The 17,601-nt window shown below is 40.6% G+C and overlaps 1 protein-coding gene across 12 annotated transcripts in view; it reads left to right on the forward strand.

The window, feature by feature from the left end:
• The window catches only part of CCDC91 (coiled-coil domain containing 91), a 548,164-nt gene that overhangs the window by 83,786 nt on the left and 446,777 nt on the right, over positions 1–17,601 (forward strand). The window contains exon 1 of one of the 12 annotated variants that reach the window (XM_077170412.1): positions 15,785–15,870. The exons of the other annotated variants lie outside the window; for them this stretch is intronic. The gene's annotated coding sequence lies outside the window, so the exon portion shown is untranslated. Of the gene's footprint in view, positions 1–15,784; positions 15,871–17,601 lie in introns of those variants that run through there. 12 annotated transcript variants of the gene reach the window in all.

A 17,601-nucleotide genomic window follows, 5' to 3' on the forward strand; every position in this document is an offset into this window, starting at 1 on the left:
TATATGAATGGCTGGAGATGTCACATGTAATTTGAGGTCTACCTCTGTTATTTTAAAAAAATGTTTTTAACTGTGAAATATAATGTATATACAAAAAAGGAATAAATTTCAAAGTACATTTTAACAAGTAGTTATAGAACAAATTTCAAAGTTTGGTATGGGTTCCACAATTTCAGGTTTTTTCTTTTTGCTGTGCCAAGATACTGGAGACTAAAAAGAAATATCAATATAATGATTCAGTAATGATACTTATTTGTTAAATACTAAACTTATCATTGTTATAACTCCTCCTTCTCCTTTTATCCTTCTCCCAGTCTTTAGGGATATTTGGTTATGCCCATTTTAACTTTTTCATGTTGAAGAAGGATATAGACAGTATGGGATTTGGGGATGGAACTGGTTGGTGTTCATAGAGAGTCTGGCTTCTCTAGGTTTCAGGATTTATCTGATCTAGGAACCATCTGAAGGTTTTAGGTTTCTAAAGAGCGCATGCAACTTTTGTAAAACCTCATTTAGAGCTCTGGGTTATTCTTTAGAGTTAACAGGAATGATGTTAGTTGGGGTTTTGCAAACCATGGCAATTAGCAATAGCTAGCTGAAGCTTGCATTAGAGTAGCTTTCAGAAGAGCTCCTTGACTCTATTTGAACTCTCTTAGACACTCATACCTTATTTTATTATATTTCTTATACCCCTTTTTGTCAGGAAGGTATTGTCAATCCCACAGTGCCAGAGCCAGGCTCATTCCTGGGAGTCATCCCTGGTAGTCCTCTCCCATGTTGCCAGGAACAGTCATTCTCCTGGACATCATATGCCATGTTGGAGGGGAGGGCAATGGTCTTACTTGCAGAGTTGGGCTTAGAGAGAGACCACATCTGAGCTACAAAAGAAATTTTCTGGAAGTAACTCTTACACGTGATTACAAGAAGGCTTAGCTTCTATGCTACAGAAATAAATTTCATAAGAGCAAGCTTAAGATCAAGGTCTTGGCCTTTAATTTGGGAGTCCCTAGTGTTTGAGAGAATATCAGGTTTCCCAGGTAGTAAAGTTTAATAGTTCCATATTTTTTTCTAATCCCTCAAGGGACTTTGCCAATACTTTTAAATTATTTGCCCAGCATACTCTGGGATGTATCTGGGCATTACATTATGCTATACAGAATTACAAGCCCTTGTCTTTGGCCTGTTTAAATGAGCTATTCAAACAGGTTGAATTAGAGTATGTGCTACAGAAAATTTAGGTTTCAGACAAAATAAAGCTCTCTTCCTTTAGTCTCATGTAAGTTGATGAAATTCTAAAATACAGTGTCCTCCTTTCCATTGTATTCTGATTTACCTTAGTCCCCACCTAATCGGCTTTGTTCTTATCTCTAATTGAAGACTGATCTCTTTTTCAGTTTCTTTAACAGTTGCTGTATGGAGCAATGCTGACTTTGAGTCTTAAGTGTCATGCAGATACCTAAAGTTCTAGGTTATACTCATATAGCACAGCATCTCAGAATCTAGGAATTGATCTTAAAGCTCAGAAATAAATGTGACTGCTATAAGAGCTTACGATCTAGACCCAAATTTTCTTATAAGCATTTTTTCTGAAAGAAATTATACAGTGTTATTTTGTTTCTAGCTTATTTTGCACAACATAATGTCCTCAAGGTTCATTCACTTTGTTTCATGCCTCCTGACTTTGTTCCTTTCTGTAGCCACATCATATTCCATCAAATGTATACATAATAGTTTTTCTGCTTCTCAGTCATCGTACCCTTCGGCCACCTCCATGCATTAGGCATCATGGATAATGTCAGAAATAAACAATCCATGTCTCACAGTATCCTCACTTAGTTGTATAATCATCATGACTCTTAAGACTCTTTAGACAATTTTCATTTCTCCACAGAGATAAACTCACCCTCACCAATGAGAAGTTCCAAAATTCTCCTTAACACTTGTCCCTCCTCCTCAGTTATTTGTCCTTGGTATTACTGTGGTAATGGTGATGTCTTCCTGTTAAATATAGGCCATAGTATGCAATAGTAGTTTTCCACCTAACTGTTATTGTCTCTTTGAACAAGATTCATAACGTTGAAGTTGTTCATGCAAGAACATATTTATATTGGTGAGACACATGTCTCTATACAGCCCCTTTTAATCACACTCATCTTCAGTATGGCAATATTATGAATAAACCTAAACCATCACTTCTATCCATTCCCATACACTTAAGTTCAACCTCATTAGGTAACAATTCACCTATCTCTAGCTTCTGTGTATCTCCCCGTCCCCCCTATTCTACATTATAAGACTTGAATTTACCTTTACCAGGGTCATATTAGTGAAATCTTACAGTATCTATTCTTTAGCATCTGACTTGTTTCACTCATCATTATGTCCTCGTTTATCCATGTTGTCATATGCTTCAGGAACTCATTTCATCTTACTGCTGCATAATATTCCATTGTATGTATATACCACATTTTGTTTATCTGCTTGTCTGTTGAATTGCAGTTGGATTGTTTCCATCTTTTGGCAATTGTAAATAATGCCACTATGACTAGAAGTGTGCAAATGTCTGTTTGTGTCACTGCTTTCAACTCTTCTGGGTATTTACCTATTGGTAGTGGTATTGCCTGTCATAGGACAAGCTTTGATATTTAGTTTTCTGAGGAACTGAAAACTGTTTTCCACAGTGGCTGTACCATTATATGTTCATACCGGTGATGAATAAATGTCCCAATTTCTCTGCATCTACTCCAACAGCTGTAATTTACTCTTTGTTTAATAGCAGCTGTTCTCATAGGTGTAAGTTGATATCTCATTATAGTTTTGATTTGCATTTTCCCTTAGAGCTAATGAAGATGAACATCTCAATGTTTTTTAACCATTTGTATTTGCTCTTTGGAAATGTGTCTATTCCTGTCTTTAGCCCATTTTATGTTTGAGTTGTTTGTTCTTTTGTTGTTGAGTTGTATGGTTTCTTTATATGTACTGGATATCAGATCCTTATCCAATATGTGGTTTCCAAAATTTTCTCCCATTGATTTGACTGCTTCTTCATTTTTTTGACAAAGTTCTTTGAGGTGCACAAGCATTTAATTTTGAGGAGTTCCCATTTATCTATTTTTTCTTTTTGTTGCTTGTGCTTTAAGAAGCTACTTCTTATTCCTAGGTCTTGAAGATGTTTCCCTCTGTTTTCTTCTAGAAATTTTATGATACTGGCTCTTAAATTTAAGTCTTTGATCTGCTTTGAGTTAATTTTTGTATAGGGTGTAAGGTAGGGGTCCTCTTTAATTCTTTTGGCTGTTGATGCCAGTTCTCCCAGGCCTATTTATTGAAAAGACTATTCTGTTCTAGTTTATTTGATTTGGGGGCCTTTTGAAGGTCAGTTGACGATTGATTTTGTGGTCTGTTTCTGCACTCAATTTGATTCCATTGATCAGTATGTCTGCTTTGTACCAGTATCATGCTGTTTTGACCACTGTAGCTTTATAATAAGCTTTGATATTAGAAAGTGTTAGTCCTTGCACTTTGGTGGTGGTTGTTGTTGTTGTTGTTGTTTTTTTTTTTTTAGCATATTTTGGCTATTTGAGGTCTCTTTCCCTCCCAAATAAATTTGTTAACTAGATTTCTAGCCTTCAAAGTAGGTTGCTGTAATTTTTATCAGTATTAGATTGAATCTATAAATCAATTTGGGTAGAACTGATATCTTAATGACAGTTAATCTTCCTATCCATGTGCATGGAATGTCTTTTCACCTACTTAGATCTTCTTTGATTTCTTTTAGCAATGTTTTGTAGTTTTCTGTGTATAGGTCCTTTACATCCCTGGTTAAGTTTATTCTTATATAATTGATTCTTTTGCTTGATATCTTGAATGGATTTTTTCCTTAATTGTCTCCTCATTTAGGTCATTACTTGAGTATGGAAACATTACTTATTTTCACACCTTAATCTTGTATCCTGCCACTTTGCGGAATTTGTTAGGTAGCTTTGTTATAGATTTCTCAGGATTTTACAAATATAGAATCATGCCATCTGCAAATAATGAGAATTTTATTTCTTCCTTTCTGATTTGGATGCCTTTCATTTCTTTTTCTTGTTTTATTGCCCTAGCTAGAACTTCTAATACAATGTTGAATAATAGTAGTGTTCTAGTTTGTAAGCTGCCAGAATGCAATATAACAGAAATGGAACAGCTTTTAAAAAGGGGAATTTAATAAGTTGTTACTTTACAGTTCTAAGGCCATGAAAATAACCCAATTAAAGCAAGTCTATAGAAGAGTCCAATCCAATGCATCCAGGGAAAGATACCTTCATTCAAGAAGGCCGAGATATCTCTCTTAGCTGGAAGGGCACATGATGAAGTCCACTGGCTTTCACTCCTGGCTTCTTGTTTCAGGAAGCTCCCCGGGAGGCATTTTCCTTTTTCATCTTCAAAAGTTGCTGACTGGTGGACTCTCTCCTTCATGGTTCTTCAGCATTCTGCTGTGGCTTTCTCGTGGCTCTAAAAAAGGACTCTCCCAAATGTTTCCTCTTTTAATGGATTAATGGGTGGAGTCACAACTCCATGAAAGCTATCTGATCAAAAGTTACCCCCCACAATTGGATGGGTCACATCTCCATGGGAACAATCAGAATTCTCCCAGCCAACAATATTGAATGAGGATTAAAGGACATTGCTTTTCTGGGGTCCACCACAGATTCAAACCAGCACATTCCACCCTTTGGACCCCAAAAAGTTATGTTCTTTCCAAATGCAAAATACATTCATTCCATAACAATATCAGAAAGACTTAAACCATTTCAGTAACAATACAAATACAATTTAAAGTCAGAAACAGTATAAAATCTCATCAGAGTCGATCACAGGCATGGTCTGCCCTAAGGCGAAATTCTCGCCTGCCTTTGGACCTGTAAAACTCTGAACACGTTATTTGCTGCCAACATGCATAGGAGGAACAGTCATAGGATACATATACCCATTTCCATAGGGAGGAACTGGAAGCCACACAGGGGTCACAGGACCCAAGCAATTTTGAAAACCTGCAGGGCAAAGTCCATTAGATTTCAAAGTCTGAGAGTCATTTATCTTTGGGGTTTTAGAAAATCCTTTCCAAGGGCCTACATGGTGGCCTTCCTCTCTCCGAATGCAACCTTGGAGAACATTGGGGAGATCACGTTTTTCTTGACTCCACCCTCTCCAAAGATTGGGGCTGTACCTTGTCTCTCTGCCATCTCTGGGGTGCACACTCAACCCCTCCATGTGGTGGCAGTCAGGCTCTCCTCAAACCCCAGAGAATGTGCTTTACCCTCTCCAAGGCCTGAGGTGGCCTAACTCTTTCACTGCAGTGAGGTGGAAGGCCCATCCTGTTCCTCTGGGGCAAACTCATCCTCTTCATGTGTTTGGGTGGGTCTCCTCTCATGGTTCAAGGCTACTTGACTTCAGACCTCAGCCTTTATGGTTCTGCCTCTGAATTTATTTTTCCTCCAATGTGTCCCTTCTCTGTCCCTCTCAGTCTCAGCTGGCAGTGGTTGTCTTTATACAGATCCCCTGACACTCTCATTGGCTTTCTATGCAGTAGCCTCAGATCATGCCCATCAGTCCTGAGGATTTCCTACAAGTCTTTCCTAGTTAACTCCATGTCCAATCCTGGCTTTTTCTGAAATTTCTGTCAGCTTCCACATTTGGTTAAATCCTCATATGGGGCACTATTCTCTGGAGTTTCCCTTCCTGGAAGCCCAGAATTTTCCAGAACATCAGTTTCTGCATTCTTTGCACCCAAGAGTTCAGTTCTCAGCTTATCTCTTTTCTGTCGCATTTCACTTATAGTGAGGAGAAATCAGGCTGTGCTTTCCACATTTAATTTGGAAATCTCTTCTGCAAAATATTCAAGTTCATGGCTTTTAAAATCTGCCTTCCAGCCAAAGCCATTAGTCAATTTTACCAGAGTATCTGTGATTTTAAAACAAGGATTGACTTCCTTCCAGTTTACAATAACATGTGCCTCATTTCTCTCTAAGCCTTTATCAAAAGTGTCTTTAGAGTCCATGTTTCTACCAAAAGTCTCTTCAAAGCATTCTAGGCCTTCTCTTATCAAGCTCCTCGCAACTCCTCCAAAATCTTCCCTTTATCCATTTAAAAAGCCATTCCAACATAACTGGTATTTACAAACCCACAGCAGTACCTCACTCCTGGTACCGAAATCTGTTCTAGTTTGCTAGCTGCTGGAATGCAATATACCAGAAATGGAATGGCTTTTTAAAAAAGGGAATTTAACAAGTTGCTTCTTGACAGTTCTGAGGCCATGAAAATGACCCAGTTAAAGCAAGTCTTTAGAAATGTACAGTCTAGGGTGGGCCATGGTGGCTCAGCAGGCAAGAATGCTTGCCTGCCATGCTAGAGGACCCGGGTTCAATTTCCGGTGCCTGCCCATGTTAAAAAAAAAAAAATGTACAGTCTGATGCATCCAGGGATACCTTGGTTCAAGAAGGCCGATGACATTCAGCATTTCTCTCAGCTGGAAGGGCACATGGTGAATATGGTGGCATCTGCTGGCTTTCTCTCCAAGCCTTGTGTTAACCTCCACAGGAGGCATTTTCCTTCTTCGTCTCCAAAAGTTGCTGACTGGTGGGCTCTTTGGTTTGTGGTCTTGTGGTGTTCTTCTGTGGCTTTTTGTGGCTCTAAAAAAGGTACTCTCTCCTAGATGCTTCCTCTTTTAAAGGATTAATGGGTGAAGTCACAACTCCATGGAAGCTATCTGATCAAAATTACCACCCACAGTTGAGTGGGTTACATCTCCATGGGAACAAACACAATGCTCCCAGCCAGCAATATTGAATGAGGATTCAAGGACATAGCTTTTCGGGGTCCACCACAGATTCAAACTGGCACTAGTAGTTACAGTGGGCATCTATGTCTCATTTCTAATCTTAGGGGAAATGCTTTCAGTTTCTCACCATTAAGTATGATGCTGCCTGTCAGTTTATCATATAATGCCCTTTATCATATTGAGGAAGTTAACTTTGATTCCTACCATTTGAAGTATTTTTATCAGAAAAGGATGCTGAATTTTGTCAAATGCTTGTTCAGTGTCAATCAGAATAATCATGTGATTTTCCCGTTGTTTTGTTGTTTTGTATTATATTGATTGAGCCCCCCTTGTGTGCCTTGTGTTGAGCCCCCCTCGCATGCCTGGTATAAACCCCACTTGGTCATGGTGTACAGTTCTTTTCATGTATCATTGGATTTGATTTGTAAATATTTTGTTAATTTTTGCGTCTACATTCATTAGGGAGATTGGCCTATAGTTTTCCTTTCTTTTAAAGTTATGTATTAGTTAGGGTTCTCTAGAGAAACAGAACCAACAGGGAACACTTGCAAATATAAAATTTATGAAAGTGTCTCACGTGACCGTAGGAATGCAGAGTCCAAAATCCACAGGGCAGGCTGCGAAGCCGATGACTCCAATGGATGGCCTGGATGAACTCCACAGGAGAGGCTCACCAGCCAAAGCAGGAATGCAACCTGTCTCCTCTGAGTCCTCCTTAAAAGGCTTCCCGTGATTGGGTTTAGCAATCACTAATTGCAGAAGACACTCCCCTTTGGCTGATTACAAATGGAATCAGCTGTGGATGTAGCTGACGTGATCATGACCTAATCCTATGAAATGTCCTCATTGCAACAGACAGGCCAGCACTTGCCCAATCAGATGAACAGGTACCACAACTTGGCCAAGTTGACACCTGTCCCTAACCATGACAGTCCACCCCTTGTCAACTTGGCACATATATATATATATATCACCTTAGACCATACTTAATTTCCAAATGAAAACAAATAAGCACACATTTTTTCTTTTACCTGACAATACTCAACTGTCCTGCATATAACTGGAAACACATTAAATCTCTCCAGAATAGCATGCAAATCCTTGGGCAACATTCATTCTTAAACTTGATAACTTACAACTTAAATAGTATAACAAAAACAAAACAGCATTACAGTCCTCGTTTCTGTAACTGATCACGTGGTCGAAGTTCATATTTATCACTACCTTCTTCCACTACCCATTCCATGTTCCCTTTCCCCTCAGCAAGCACTTCAGCTGGCCGTGGTTCTTTGCCTGGTGGGGTGACCCAAACCTTCATTCCTGAAGTCTCAGAGCCATTAGTGGTCCTGCCTGGATTGTGTTGTTGCAGTTTTCCATTGATTTTAATCACAGGGCATGGTAGTACTAATAGACGCCCCAGGGGATCTCCTATATTCCAAGAAAACTCTTCATTATGTAGTTGCAGTCCTACTTCCTTCTGATAGTCAGGGTCAATTACCCCAGACAATAATGTAATCCCCTTCTTGGTGTGTTGATCCAGAGGCATAAGTAGCCCAAAGTGGCCAGGTGGCAATCTTAACTTCCAGTTCAGTGGTATCACTGTTGTTTCTCCTGGAGAAAGCACACCCCGTTTTGGAACTAAAACCTGTAGACCAGCAGAACTCAGGGTAGCAGGGACAGGAAGCAAAAATTTTCCTAGTGGATCACTAGGAGTAATAGTGAGTGGCACCACACCCATTTCCACCCCTTGGTTCCTGGACCCATGGATCCTGGCTATGGGAGAAACAGCACCATACAGTGGACGCTGATTCAGAGCATACACAGCTTCCTGGAGAACATTACCCCAGCCTTTCAAGTTTTTGCCACCTAGTTGGCACCGTAATTGAGTTTTCAAAAGGCCATTCCACCGTTCTATCCAGCAGCTTCTGGATGATGGGGAACATGGTAAGACCAGAGAATTCCATGAGCATGTGTCCATTCCCGCACTTCATTTGCTGTGAAGTGTGTTCCTTGATCCGAAGCAATGCTATGTGGAATACCATGACGATGGATAAGGCATTCTGTAAGCCCACGGATAGTAGTTTTGGCAGAAGCATTGCGTGCAGGGAAAGCAAACCCATATCCAGAGTATGTGTCTATTCCAGTTAGAACAAATCGCTGCCCCTTCCATGAAGGGAGTGGTCCAATGTAATCAACCTGCCACCATGTAGCTGGCTGGTCACCTCGGGGAATGGTGCCATATCGGGGGCTGAGTGTGGGTCTCTGCTGCTGGCAGATTGGGCACTCAGCAGTGGCTGTAGCCAGGTCAGCCTTGGTGAGTGGAAGTCCATGTTGCTGAGCCCATGCATAACCTCCATCCCTACCACCATGACCACTTTGTTCATGAGCCCATTGGGCAATAACAGGAGTTGCTGGGGAAAGAGGCTGACTGGTATCCATAGAACGGGTCATCTTATCCACTTGATTATTAAAATCTTCCTCTGCTGAAGTCACCCTCTGGTGTGCATTCACATGGGACACAAATATCTTCATGTTTTTAGCCCACTCAGAAAGGTCTATACACATACTTCTTCCCCAGACCTCTTTGTCACCAATTTTCCAATTATGGTCTTTCCAAGTCCCTGACCATCCAGCCAAACCATTAGCAACAGCCCATGAGTCAGTATACAAATGCACCTCTGGCCAGTTTTCCTTCCAAGCAAAATGAACAACCAGGTGCACTGCTCGAAGTTCTGCCCACTGGGAGGATTTCCCCTCACCACTGTCCTTTAAGGACACCCCAGAAAGGGGTTGTAATGCTGCAGCTGTCCACTTTCGGGTGGTACCTGCATATCGTGCTGAGCCATCTGTAAACCAGGCCCGAGTTTTCTCTTCCTCAGTCAATTCACTGTAAGGAACTCCCCAAGAGGCCATAGCTCTGGTCTGGGAAAGAGAAGGTAATGTGGCAGCAGGAGTGGAAACCATGGGCATTTGTGCCACTTCTTCATGTAACTTACTTGTGCCTTCAGGACCTGCTCTGGCTCTATCTCGTATATACCATTTCCACTTTACAATAGAGTGCTGCTGTGCACGCCCAACTTTATGGCTTGGTGGGTCAGACAACACCCAACTCATGATAGGCAACTCAGGTCTCATGGTAACTTGGTGGCCCATGGTTAAGCGTTCAGTCTCTACTAAGGCCCAGTAGCAGGCCAAAAGCTGTTTCTCAAAAGGAGAGTAGTTATCTGCAGCAGATGGTAAGGCTTTGCTCCAAAATCCTAAGGGTCTGCCTTGTGATTCTCCTATAGGGGCCTGCCAAAGGCTCCAGACAGCATCTCTATTTGCCACTGACACTTCCAGCACCATTGGATCTGCTGGATCATATGGCCCAAGTGGCAGAGCAGCTTGCACAGCAGCCTGGACCTGTCGCAGAGCCTCCTCTTGTTCAGGTCCCCACTCAAAATTAGCAGCTTTTCTGGTCACTCAATAAATGGGCCGGAGTAGCACACCCAAATGAGGAATATGTTGTCACCAAAATCCAAAAAGACCCACTAGGCGTTGTGCCTCTTTTTTGGTTGTGGGAGGGGCCAGATGCAGGAATTTATCCTTCACCTTAGAAGGGATATCTCGACATGCCCCACACCACTGGACACCTAGAAATTTTACTGAGGTGGAAGGCCCCTGTATTTTTGTTGGATTTATCTCCCATCCTCTGACACGCAAATGCCTTACCAGTAAATCTAGAGTAGTTGCTACTTCTTGCTCACTAGGTCCAATCAACATGATATCATCAATATAATGGACCAGTGTGATGTCTTGTGGGAGGCAGAAACGATCAAGGTCTCTGCGAACAAGATTATGACATAGGGCTGGAGAGTTGATATACCCCTGAGGTAGGACAGTGAAAGTATATTGCTGACCTTGCCAGCTGAAAGCAAACTGTTTCTGGTGCTCTTTACTAATAGCTATTGAGAAAAAAGCATTTGCCAGATCAATAGCTGCATACCAGGTACCAGGGGATGTATTGATTTGCTCAAGCAATGATACTACATCTGGAACAGTAGCTGCAATTGGAGTTACCACCTGGTTGAGTTTACGATAATCCACTGTCATTCTCCAAGACCCATCTGTTTTCTGCACAGGCCAAATAGGAGAGTTGAATGGGGATGTGGTGGGAATCACCACCCCTGCATCTTTCAAGTCCTTAAGAGTGGCAGTAATCTCTGCAATCCCTCCAGGAATACGGTATTGCTTTTGATTTACTATTTTGCTTGGTAGGGGCAGTTCTAGTGGCTTCCACTTGGCCTTTCCCACCATAATAGCCCTCACTACACGAGTTAGAGAACCAACGTGGGGATTCTGCCAGTTGCTCAGTATGTCTATGCCAATTATACATTCTGGAACTGGGGAAATAACTACAGGATGGGTCCGGGGGCCCACTGGACCCACTGTGAGACGGACCTGAGCTAAAACTCCATTGATCACCTGGCCTCCATAAGCCCCCACTCTGACTGGTGGTCCAGAGTGACGTTTTGGGTCCCCTGGAATTAATGTCACTTCTGAACCAGTGTCTAATAATCCCCGAAATATCTGATCATTTCCTTTTCCCCAATGCACAGTTACCCTGGTAAAAGGCTGTCGGTCTCCTTGGGGAAGACTTAGAGGAAGGTTAACAGTATAAATTTGTGGCAGTGTAACAGGTTTCTTCCCCATAGGGACCTGGCCTCCCCTTCATTCAAGGGGCTCAGGGTCTGTAAACTGTTTCAAGTCTGGAAATTGGTTAAGGGGCCGTGACTCTGTGTTTTTGTAATTCAGGTTAGACTTCTGTTCCCTTGACCTAGAACTCTTTTGTTTATACAGCTCCAACAAGAATTTAGTAGGCTGCCCTTCTATTGTATTTCTAGGCACCTCATGATTTACTAGCCAATGCCACAAATCTCTGTGTGTCATATAATTTTGATGCCTCCTTTGAGTTTGTTGTCTATTATAATACCCACGTCTACCCTGTCTTTGGTGATTAAGTGCTGCCACCTGGCTTCTGCCAACTCGGGATCCTGTCATCCCCATTGTGTTTAAGGATTCCAGCTCAGTGACAGCAGTTCCTACAGTAATATCTGACCTACAGAGAAGTGCAACCACAGAGCTCTTGAGGGATGATGGTGCTAGTCTCACAAATTTATTTCTCACTGTTCTGGTAAAAGGTGCATCCTCTGGACATTCCTGGGGTGTAAGAGCAGGCTTTGCATGATAAATCCACTCTAACATCCCAATCTCTCTAAGCCTCTGGATCCCCTCATCTACATTATACCAGGGCAGTTCTGGCATTTCAACCTCAGGTAATGTTGGCCACCTTTTGATCCATGTTTCAACCAACCACCCAAACAAGCTGTTAACACCTTTTCTAACTGCTCTAGCTATAACATTGGATGCAGAATCTCTGCTTAGTGGGCCCATATCAATAAATTCAGCCTGATCCAGCCTTATATTCCTCCCACCATTATCCCACACTCTTAAAATCCATTGCCACACATATTCCCCTGATTTCTGTCTATATAAATTGGAAAACTCACACAGTTCTTTTGGAGTATAACGTACCTCCTCATGTGTGATACTTTGTACCTCACCTTTAGGGGCCTGTTGGGACTTTAGTCTAGTTATAGGTCTAGAAGAAATGAGGGGTGGTGGGGGTGGGTCATGAAAAGAATTAGAAATATCTTCCAAGCCATTTGCTTCAGGGCTTTCATTTGCAGTTTCATCTGGTGAAACAGGATTAATAACTCTAGGGCTAATCCCTTCAGGAGGAGGTTGGGTGGCCAATTCCTCAAGGCAGGCTAGAGGTGGGGCGGCTATGTCCTCAGGGCAGATTATTACAGGGTTATCTAAAGAAGGCTCAGCATGGTCTAGGGTTTCAACCTCACCCCCAACATCATTATCAATCCATATGTCACCATCCCATTTTTCAGGGTCCCACTCCTTTCCAATCAATGCCCTCACTTTAACGGCAGACACCATGCAAGACTGAGATTTCAGTTTACGTTGTAAAGTTGCTACTCTAACAATAAGATTCTGAGTCTGATTTTCAGAGATCTCAAGTCTACGGCTACAGGAAATAAAATTTTCCTTCAGGATACTCATAGAAACCTCTACATCTTTCAGACGGCACTTAAGCTTCTTGTTTGAAGCCTTAAGCCCATCCCTTTCACCCTTTAATGTAGACAGTGTATCTAACAACAACCAACCAACATCTCTATAACTCTTGTTCCTACAAAACTCTGTAAAGGTGTCAAAAACATTATCCCCCAGAGTCTGGCTTCGTACAAGCGAAGCATTAGGAGAATCGAATGATGATATTTTGACTATCTCCTTTGCCAACTCAGTCCATGGATTGGGAGTGTCATTCTGATTACGGAAATCAGAGTCCTTAGTGTCTCTGAGCCCAGTCAGAGTAGAAAACCATTCATAAAAACCCATTTTTAAGATTCTGTTCCTTAAGAACCACTCCTGGTACCAAGATATATTAGTTAGGGTTCTCTAGAGAAACAGAACCAACAGGGAACACTTGCAAATATAAAATTTATGGAAGTGTCTCATGTGACCGTAGGAACGCAGAGTCCAAAATCCACAGGGCAGGCTGCGAAGCCGATGACTCCAGTGTATGGCCTGGACGAACTCCACAGGAGAGGCTCACCAGCCAAAGCAGGAATGGGACCTGTCTCCTCTGAGTCCTCCTTAAAAGGCTTCCCATGATTGGATTTAGCATCACTAATTGCAGAAGACACTCCCCTTTGGCTGATTACAAATGGAATCAGCTGTGGATGTAGCTGACGTGATCATGACCTAATCCTAGGAAATGTCCTCATTGCAACAGACAGGCCAGCGCTTGCCCAATCAGATGAACAGGTACCACAACTTGGCCAAGTTGACACCTGTCCCTAACCATGACAAGTTATTATCTGCTTTTGCTATTAGAGTGCTGTTATTTAGCTTCATAAAATGAGTTAGTAGTGTTCCTTTTTCTTCATTTTTTTTTTTGAAGAGTTTGAGCAGGATTGTCCTTAGGTCTTTTTGGAATGTTTAGTAAAATTCCCCTCTAAAGCCATTTTGCCCTTGGCTTTTCTTTGTGGGAATTTATTTGATCACTGATTGAATAACTTTATTTGTGATTGGTTTGATGGAATCTTCTATTTCTTCTTCAGTTAGTATAGCTTTTTTGTGTGTTTCTAGGAATTTGTCCATTTCATCTAAGTTGTCTAGTTTGTTGACATATAGTTGTTTATAGTATCCTCTTATGATTTGTAAGAATTTCTTCAGTGTCCATTGTAATAATCCAACTCTCATTTCTGATCTTGTTTATTTGTGTCCTCTCTCTTTTTTTCTTTTTTACCCTTGCCAGGGGTCCATCAATTGATAGATTTTCTCAAAGAACCAACTTATGGGTTTATTGATTCTTTCTATTTTTTTTCTTTTTTGTTCACAATTCATTTAATTTGACTTTAGTCTTTCTCTTCTTTTGTTTGTCTTGGGGATAGTTTGCTGTCCTTTCTCTAGTTCATCCAGGTGAAAAGTGAAATCCTTAACTGTAGTTAAGCAGTTAAGAACAGTTTTGCTCTTTATTCTTTTTTTTTTTTTAATTCTTTTTTAATATAGGCATTTAGGGCAATATATTTCCCTCCTAACACTGCCTTTGATGCATCCCATAAATTCTGATATGTTGTATTCTCATTTTCATTTGTCTTCAGATATTTACTGAATTCTCTAGCAATTTCTTCTTTGACCCATTATTTAAGAGGTGTTATTTTATATCCATATATTTGTGAAAGTTCTGGTTTTTTTGTGGTTTTTGATTTCCAACTTCATTCTGTTGTGGTCAGAGAAGGTGCTTTGAATAATTTTACTCTTTTGAAATTTGTTACATTCTGTTTTGTGCCCCAGCATATGATCTATCCTGGAGAAGGTTCCATGAGCACTAGAGAAGAATGTGTAACCTGGTGTTTTGGACTTAATGATCTATATATGTCTGTTAGGTCTAATTCATTTATCACATTGTTTAGGTTCTCTATTTCCTTATTGATCCTTTGTCTGGTTGTTCTATCTGTAGAGGAGAGTGGTTTATTGACGTCTCCCACTTTTATTGTTGAAACATCTATTGCTTCCATCAGTTTTGCCAATTTTTGTCTCATGTACTTTGGAACTCCTTGGTTGGTATCATAAACATTATGATTATTATTTCTTCTTGGTGAATTATCTGTTTTGTTAATATGTTGTATACTTCTTTTCTTTTATGACATCTTTACACTTAAAGTCTATTTTGTCTGATATCAGTATAGTTAGTCTAGCTTTCTTTTGGTTGCAGCTTGCATGGAACAACTTTTTCCATTCTTTCAGTTTCGTTCTCTTTATATCCTTGGGTCCAGATGAGTCTCTTGTAATCAGCATATAGATGGATCATATTCTTAAATCCATTCTGCTAATCTCTATCTTTTAATTGGTGAGTTTAGTCCTTTAGTATAAAGCCTGTGCTGGTTTGAAATGATGTATGTACCCTAGAAAAGCCATGCTTTACTCCTAATCCCATTTTGTAAAGGCAGCCGTTTCTTCTAATCCCTATTCCGTATTGTATGTTTGAAACTGTTATTAGATCATCTCCCCGGAGATGTGATTTAATCAAGAGTAGTAGTTAAACTGGATTAGGTTGAGGTGTGTCTCTACCCATTTGGGTGGGTCTTGATTAGTTTCTGGAGTCCTATAAAAGAGGAAACATTTTGGAGAAAGAAAGAGATTCAGAGAGAGCAGAGCAGACCAACATAGCCAAAAGAAGCAGCGTTCACCAGCTAGCAACCTTTAGAGATGAAGAAGGAAAATGCCTCCTGGGAAGCTTCATGAAACAGGAAGCCAGGAGAAGAAACTAGCACATGATGCCGTGTTCACCATGTACCCTTCCAGATGAGAGAAGAACCCTGACTGTGTTCACCATGTGCTTTCCAGATGAGAGAGAAACTCTGACTGTGTTCACCAAGTGCTCTTCCATTTGAGAGAGAAAACCTGAACTTCATCGGCCTTCTTGAACCAAGGTACCTTTCCCTGGATGCCTTAGATTGGACGTTTCTATAGCCTTGTTTTAACTGGAACATTTTCTTGGTCTTAGAACTGTAAACTAGCAATTTATTAAATTCCCACTTTTAAAAGGCATTCTTTTTCTGGTATATTGCATTCCGGCTGCTAGCAAACTAGAACAACTATATTACTGTAAAGGCAGTTCTTAAATCTACCATTTTATCCTTTTGTTTTTATTAGTCAGCTCTGTGTATTCTTTTCTCTCTCTCTCTTTTTTCCTATAAGTTACCCTTATTAATACTCTTCAGTTTTGTGCCTCCTCCACACGTTTCTTTGCTGTCTTTTTTTTCACCTGACAGAACTTCCTTTAGTATTTCTTGTAGAGCAGATCTCTTATTAACAAATTCTCTCAGCATTTGTTTTCTGTGAAAATTATAATCTGTCCCTCACTTTTGAAGAAAACTTTGCTGGATAAAGAATTCTTGCCTGGAAGTCTTGCTCTTTTTGAATCTTATTTACATACCACTGCTTTCTTGGTGCCTGTTGAGTAGTCTCACCTTAGTCTTATGTGGCTTCCCTGTTGTATTTGTTGACTCACTTTTCTTTTTCCACTTCCAGTGCTTTCTGCTCCTCTTCAGCATTTGAGAGTCTGATTATTAAGTTTCCTGAAGTGGGTTTATTAGGATTTATTCTAGTAGGGGTTGTTAGGCTTCTTTGATTTACATATTTATCTATTTTATAAGGGTTGGGAAGTTTTCCCCATTATCTCCTCAACTAATCTTCCTAGCCCTTTACTCTTCTTCTTCTGGGACACCAGTGATTCTTATATTTGTGCACTTCATGTTATCTATTATTTTCCTGAGATTCAATTCCAGTTTTTCCATTTTTTTTTGCCATTTGTTCTTTTGTGTGTTTGAATTCAATTTTACTGTTTCCAGTTTTGCTTATTCTTTCTTCTGCCTCTTCAGTTCTGCTGTTCTGTGTCTCTAGTTTATTTTTAATTTGGTCTGCAGTATCCTTTATGTCTGTGAGAGCTGCCATTTTTCTATTTATTCTTTCAAATTCTTCTTTCTGTTCTTCTAGTGTCTTCTTGATATCCTTTGTGTCATTAGCCAACCCATTGAATTTATTTAGGAGAGTTGTGTGAACATCTTTGATTAGTCATTCCAAATTCTTTAGGTCTTCCACTGGTTTTTTTTTTTTTTGTCTTTTGACTGGACCATATCTACCTGCATCTTTATGTGCTTTGTTGTTTTTTGGTGCCTTCAGGACATTTGGTTGTCTTCATAAGGTTATTTTGAAAGTTGATTTCGCTCATTCTCCTAAGGTATTATATTTGTTTGGGTTTGCATCAAAGGTCTCCTTTTTCTATTTGTATGCTAGTAATTCCCCACCAAATCAAGGCCTTGATCTCAAGCAGGAGATGCAATTCTATTTGAAGATCTATTGAAAGTTAGGCAGATAGGCAGTTTGCCAGACTGCACTCTTAATATCTTTCAACAGTTGGCACTCATGGACCACCTATTCCCCTCAGGCGTGCCTCTCGTGAACTGCGGTTGCTGTCTGAGCTGGAGGAGACTCTGCAGTTCTGGCCAAGGAGGCTGGTCTCAGTGCACACTGAAAGCTGCCATCCCCCGAGCTTGTAGGTGGGCAGTGTGTATTTGGTGGAGAATCTGCTTGTAGGCCCAATGGGTCTGGTGGTTGCTCAGCTCCTGCTTGGGATGACTTTGGTCTATGGGACTGAGTAT

Source organism: Tamandua tetradactyla, chromosome 7 (genome assembly GCF_023851605.1).
Source record: "Tamandua tetradactyla isolate mTamTet1 chromosome 7, mTamTet1.pri, whole genome shotgun sequence".
Lineage (NCBI taxonomy): Eukaryota > Metazoa > Chordata > Mammalia > Pilosa > Myrmecophagidae > Tamandua > Tamandua tetradactyla.